The following is a 7733-nucleotide window of genomic DNA, read 5'->3' as shown; positions in this document are numbered from 1 at the left end:
AAGTGTATACCGGCGACTACTCTCCAGCCCATAGATATCTTGATTATATCAAAGGCTACATTGTCGCAGAGAGGTACATGTTGAAGTAAGAGGATTCAGTCAGAATGTGTGGACAGCACAGTATGTGAGAAGTATATAATGAGGGGAGAAATAAATAAAATAAAATATAGAGGAGAGAAAGGAGGATTTGGACGACCCGGTGGTAGATAATATGGAAGTTTTAGGTTAATCATAGAATTCAATTGTGAGATTGGTATTTGAAGAAAAGAGAAATTGGAGGGGAGAGGGTGGGGAAATATTTTGGGTCGTGAGGAAGAAAGAATGTATAAATAAGCAAGGTAGGTTGGGGAGTATAAGCACGGCTAATTGTTTTATGAGGAAAAAGCTTAAGGCTCTAGTTTTCGCCAAGGAATATTCCAATCTATCTCTTCAAAGATATTGATATGATACCAGCAGCTCGCTGAAATATCTTATCTTTCGATGGGAAATCCTGGGCCCACAAAGATACACCCAATTTCGACATTCCTATGAGAGCCAGTGACTCCGCCCAAGTTACTGATTTCGTCGGACTCTACCTACTTAACGGTCTCCATGAACAATTTCCCACCATCTCCGGTGGTCTGTACAGAGATGACGCTCTGTTCACTAGCTAAAATTCTAGTAAACGGACAATCGAACAAACTAAAAGAAGATTAAGAAGATTCTTTAAAAACATTGGCCTCAGCATCTCTTTCTATAACAACGTCAAAACCGCTAATTTCTCAGAGTTATTTCAGTTCTTTGGCACAGAATAACTGCTTGGCTAGAGGTGGCGCTGCAAAATTTTTGTTCGAAAATATATATAATTTTCAAAGTGACACACAGTCACTGATCTAATAAATAGAAACATTATGAAAGACTATTAAATGTAGGTAATGCATAAGAGGAGTCTATCTAATGTAGACCCAACAGAGTAACCAGATATCCAAGCTGACAGCAGTATGATAGATAAAGCAATTAATGATATAAAAACTGGGAAAGTACTGGCCCATCAGGAATTACACTGCAATGCTTAAAATATCTGGCAGAGTAAGATATGGCCTAGTCACCAATATAGTGAACCAGGTTGTTCAGGGAAGGGTCATACCAAATTACTGATACTGCAGCATTATAGTCAAGTGCTACAAAGAGAAAGGTGATGCTTCAGACAGAAGTAGTTACAGAGGTATCAAATTACTGTCCAGATTATGAATATTACAAAAAGGATCACAGCTCAACTAATTAGGAAGGGAGTTAACCTAGATGAGATGTGGTTTGACTTTATGCCAAGGAAAAGCATTATTGATACTATCTACCTAGTAAGGCAACTGCAGGTGAAGCACTTAGTCACTGGCAGGGTCCCTTGCTCCCTCATATAGTGGTTGATGCAAAAGCTAGGGGTAAATGAGTGGTTGGTGAGAACTGTCTGCATCATATGTTGGATACTGTCAGTAAGGTGAAAGTCAGCACGGAGTACAGGGATAAATTTAGTGTGTAGGTAGGAATTCATCAAGGATCGGTTCTCAGCCCCCACTTATTTATCATCACAGACCTCCAGGACATAACTGAGGAATTCAAGATTGGTTTTCCATGGAAGCTCCTCTATGCTGATGACATTGTTCTTTATAGCTGATTCTCTACTAGAGTCAGAAGAGAAATTTCAGGAATGGAATCAAGGACTGAAATTTATGGACCTTGGAGTTAATTTAGCAAAGATCAAAGTACTATAAGCAGACAAATTACTAATCCCTTTCAGGAAATAGTCCTATATAATATGTAGAAAAACTGTAGATAAAACTCTACTTGGTGAAACCAGTGCAAGCTATGAAGCCAGAGGAAGGTTAACAGAGAAAGTACTCTTTGGATGTATTAGATACACTGATACAATAAACACTAAGAAAGTAAAAGACATAAATTTCTTCAAATCCAGGAGCCCTTGGAGGTAGAAGATAGTTTTCATTGCCTAGGTGACCAAATTAGCAGTGCAGAGGTTGCTCTGAAAGTTTAGTTCCTAGTTGAACTGTTATGGTCCTGTGATGCATATAGATGAGGACAGCTGCATGAAGAAGTGCCAATCTCTAATTGTGGAGTGAACTTGTGGAAGAGGAAGACCAGGAAGATGTGGTACAAAGTGGTGAAATGATCTTCAGATGCTGAGCCTCACCAAAATTACAAAGGGCCGAGACAACTGGTGATATGCTGTACTTGAAAAGACTTGCCAAACAAAGTAAAATCTATTTCCGTGACCCTTTCCCTACCCAACAACCCATCCAGGCTCACCACCAGTTTCCCCTCTCCCATCCTTTCTCCTTCATGTATCCACCTACCTATCTACACAATATACCCCTGTCAAGTCTCTTCCCTTCCTTCTCATCTCTAGCTCCCACTCTCCTTTCAAAATCTTGTGACTCCACCCACCCACCTCTCTCTCCAATCCCCAGTCCACTTCACTACATAAATCACCCTGTAACTTGGCTGTATGACCCCTGCCTCCTCTCTGTCACGTTTTCACCATTTTTCTTGTCTCACTCTTTTGTCCATCTGAGGAAGTCATGTCTCTTCAAATGCAAGACACATTTCTGTCCCTCAATACTGCTCCTCACCCCCAGTTGATGGGTCTTGTCCTGCCAGTTACTTGGGGATCTCACTGATGTTGTTACCATGTTAAAAACACCCATAACACCCTGTAAAATGCAAAGGGTATCCATCCATAGAACTAGACAGTAATGCATGCCATAGTCTTCTGACTTGTCTGCTGCCATCAAACCATCCTACCCATGCCAGCATGGTAAACGGACATTTAGTAACAGCAATGATGATGATGATACACACACACACAGATATACCAGGTTGAGTCAAAAGTTCTTTTGGATTTTCATTCATAATTTCTGGTAACTCATATCTCCATGTTATATCATTAATTTGATACAACCTGTTCATTCATTGCTGAATTGTTTATTCTTTATTCTCATATATAAAATGTGAACAATAATTGTTTATTCTTTATTTTACAGCTTTGATAATATGTGGTGAAAAAAATTGCAATGAGAGCCATTTTACACTACCTGTGAAAAACGGACTGAATGCATAGGCAGTGGCAAAAGAAATTAATGATGTGCAAGGCCCAAGAAGTGTCAACAAACATGTGGTACAAAACTGGTTCAGATATTTCAAGAAAGATGACAACAGCTTCAAAAACAAATCACAGTCAGGACGACCTTCTGTTGTGGAAGATGAGGCCTTGTCTGTAATGGGTGGACAGTCAAGCACAAGTACTCATACATTGTTGATAGAACTTGCTCCTTCACAAAACACCATCAATTGACACCTCCATAAGCTCAGCCTTGTGAATAGACACTATCAATATACTTCTTGTGAACTGACCAATGATCTGCTCAATGATACGTAAAAATTTGCAAACAACTGCTAATAAATCCTCAAGATGCCTGTTTTTGGTGTTGAAATGCAATGGGGATGAAAATTGGATCTATTTTCATAATCTTAATAAGAAAAATCAGTGGCTTCACTCTGATAACACTTCAGAACCAGTTGTCAAACAAGGGTCATTTGAACAGAAGGCCTTGTTGTATGTTTTGGTGGAATCTCAGTCAGGTGTTACATTTTGGGCTTGTCCCAGATTATCATGCTGTAAACACTAACCTTTATGCCCAACAACTGCAACAAGTATATGATGCTTTGAAAGCCCTCTACCTGGCATTGAGCAATCAAAGATATGCACACCTACAGCATGACACAACCTCATCACATGCTGCTAATGTAACCAAGAGCAGACTTGAGGAACTTGGGGGGCTGGAAGTGCTACTTTACCCTGTCTACAGTCCAGATTCTGCACCATCAGATTACCACCTTTTCTGAGCCATAGCTCATTTCCTGGATGGACGGAGGTTCAACAATGTGGATGAGGTTTATTTCCAAACCAATGAAATTGTACACGTATGGAATTGAGTTTCTGGTTCAAAGATGGCAAGAGACAATAGAATATGATGGAATATATTTTGATGGATAAATGCTTTTCCTAAGTACTTTGATTGAACTATTAATTAAAGCTTGAAATATGAGAAAACTTCTAACTCAATCTGATACACATACACAAACACACAAACATATATATATATACACACATACACACACACATAGTGTTAAAGTAGTAACAATACTGAAAAGTAATTTTTTGTTACCACTGGAACATGGCTGTTCTGTATGGAATTACATTGCTATCATTTTTTAACTCCAGAAGTCTTGGCAAACTAGTCTTTTTTACTGCTAGATGGTAGGTGTTGTGCCCCTGCTCACAATGTATCAGACACAGGTTGTGTTATTAACCAGTCAGAGATGTCCTCCTGAGGTTACAAAATGGTAATAATGTAGTTCTGTATTGAACAACCATGTTGCAGTGCAACAAACATTACTTTCATATATATATATATACAGGTTGCGTAAGGTATTTGACAATACCCTCTTTTTGGGCATTGCTGCATTTTTTGCAAACTCTATATAATCTTTGTTTCAGAAAATAATAATAGCAGACCCTTACCTTACTCAAGAAATGAAGAGGCATGTTGTTATCATAGCTATAAAGGCTGAGCATAGCGATTTAGAAATATCTTGATTTGTAAAAATTACCAGATCTTTCATCTACAAAGTTCATAAGGATTTAGAGACCAAAGGTGGAAACATATCAAAGTGTAAAGCATTCTAAATACTCTGAAATCATCAGAACACCAAGTTAGCAGACCGTTGATTACAGCCTCAGAAAATCCATAAGGTCTATTGCAAAGATCTCCATGTGTCAGAAGGAACAATCAAAAATGTTGTCCACGAAGACATCAGATATAATTCTTATATGATGAGAAAAGGTCAATTTATGTCAGAAAAAGAATATTGCTACACCAGATCTAAAAGGCTCTTATATCAACTGAAAAAACCAGCAGAAGAAGATCTGATTTGGTTTTTCTCAGATGAGAAAAACTTCAACTAAGATCAGAAAGTTAACAAAAGAAATGTGTTATACCTATGAAATTTGCTGTAACTGTCATGACTTTAGGGGTTGTCAGCAATGAAGAACATGTGATGCCTCCTTACTTCTTTCCACAAGGGTTTAGAGTTAATTCTGCCACCTACATGAGGTCCTAGAAACAGTTGTTAAGCCCTGGATAGACAGTGGACACAATGGAAAGCCATGTGTTTTAGCAAGACTTTGCACCATCACACAAGGCTCAAGTAATGCAGGAAAGGATGGCTGAAAATTTTCATGATCACAAAACCTCTATCATTTGGACTCCTAATTCCCCAGATCTCAATCCATTGGACTATTACATGTGGTGCATTGTTGAGAGAGGTCAATGAATACACCCATAACATCAAAGATTCTTTGAAAGCTGTCATAGAGTAATGTCAAAAATGAACCAGGACCACTTGATTCAAGCATGTAGGTGATTTTGATTTTGTATAGAATCAGCTAGTGTAACTGAAGGTGGCTTTATTGAATAACATTATTGAAAAAAAGGTTTATTTTCATCCTCATAGCATTTTTTGATAATAAAGTTATTATCTGTTATTTTTTTACAAACATAAATCTGTCCCCAGATATCTTATGTACCCTGTATATACATACATACATTTATATATATATATATATATATATATATATATATATGTATATGAGCAAAACGTCCCCCCCCTCGTCCAATGGATGGTGCTGAGTTGTCAAATATTTAAACCAAATTTTCTCAAAATAACTTGTCTGACCATCCCATAGGCCTCCCCTTTGAAAAACACTGATTTAAACTAAATTTGAGACACCAGCAAAATAAGAAATAAAGATAGACTTTTTTCTATTCCAAAGAAAAACGATTTCCCACGGCTTTATCAATCAGATGGCTTTGTGAAGCTTCTGGAGACTGTGATGAAACCCTGGCCTGGAAGGCTACATGTGTGATAACAGGATTCAGCTCCTTGCCAGACCTTCAGAAAGAGTTAGAAGTGGTTGTTGGAGAATTTCTATGACTTCACCAGCCCCAATTCCTGTCATTCTAATTCCACTGATTGTAATCCCATGGATTTACTACATGTGAAGTGTAGTTGAGAGAGACACCAGCCACTCTGTCTGCAACACCAAGGCTGAGTTGGTGGCCAACATCAAAGAGGTATTCAAAGACCTTCCCAGGGACACTTTGGGAAAACTCATGCCAGGTTCTGGAGCCGTCTTGAGGCTATAGTGGAAGATGAGGACAGCTACTTTGAGTAAACTGTTATCTCCAAGCCCTTATTTAGCTGATATTTTTTCTTTTTTTTTAATATTTTCATTCTTGGATGCAATATTGTGTTTTCTTTACATTTTCAGCAAACTGTCAAATTTAATCCAAAAAAATTTAATACACACACACGCATGAATACACACACACACACACATATATATATTCACACACAAACACATACATGCGTACATACATACACATGAATATATACATATATATATAAATATGTATTCACATACACACACATATATATCAGGTCATTAAGAATGAAATGTCTGATTTTCTTAAGCACCAAATTTGACAATCATTAACTCTAATGTTTTTATCCTGACAATTCTTTGTTTTACATCATCACTTTACAAAATGCCATTCATGGTGTCTGATTATATTGTGAGTTTTCTCTTGTAAATCAATTTTTGTGAAACCATCAATAGATCAAAAATTTGTGTTGTTTATGAATATGAGTTCCATCGTGGAACCAATGCATCACAGATAGCCAGAACCATCTATGAGGTGTTTGGTGAAGATGTGGCGAATGAGTGCATTGTATGTCAATGGTTTGAGAAGTTCCGGTTTGATAACTTTACTCTTGAAAATCAGTTGATGAGCTGGAAACTGTAGTGGAAGCAGGTACATCTCAAACTATGCATGAGTTAGCAGCAAGGATTGATGTTTTGATTCTAACTGTATTGGACCATCTGAAACAAATTGGCAAGGTAAAGAAGCTGGACAAGTGAGTACCACATGAAGTGAACAAGTATCAAGTGATAGGTCATCTTGAAACTTGCTGTTGTTTGCCTTCACAGCATAAAAGCAAACCATTTTTGCATCGTAGACAAAATGGATTCTTTTCAACAATAGCAAACATTCTGTACAGTGGTTAGATAGAGATGAAGTGCCAAAACACGATCCAAAAAAGAATATTCACCAAAAAAAGCTAATGGTGTTTGGTGGTTCAATGCTGGTGTCATCCACTACAGCTTCAAGAGACCTGGCAAGTCAATTACAGTGGATGTATACATCAACCAATTGGATGAAATGATGAGTGAACTCACAACTAAACAACCGAGATTAGTCAATAAAGACAGGCCAATTCTCTTGTAAGGTAATGTGCAACCACATGTTGCACAAAGAACGCTACTCAAGTTACAGGAACTGAACTTGGAAGTACTCTGTCATCCAGCATATTCACCAGACCTTGCACCGACTGTCATGTTTTCCAGGCAAAAGACAACTTTTTGCAAGGAAAAACTTCAAATCTGAAGAAGATATAAAAACAACCTTTCATGAGTTCATCACCTCTTGCACTCCAGAATTCTTCACTGCCAGCATACATAAGCTACTGGTAAAATGGCAAAACTGTGTTGATAATTTAGAGGCATACTTTGATTAAGTGCATTGCTTTTTGTTGAGATAGAGTAAAATAAACTTTCAGTT

Source organism: Octopus sinensis, linkage group LG11 (genome assembly GCF_006345805.1).
Source record: "Octopus sinensis linkage group LG11, ASM634580v1, whole genome shotgun sequence".
In the NCBI taxonomy this organism is placed as follows: Eukaryota; Metazoa; Mollusca; class Cephalopoda; order Octopoda; family Octopodidae; genus Octopus; species Octopus sinensis.
Note: the sequence above shows the minus strand (reverse complement) of the source record.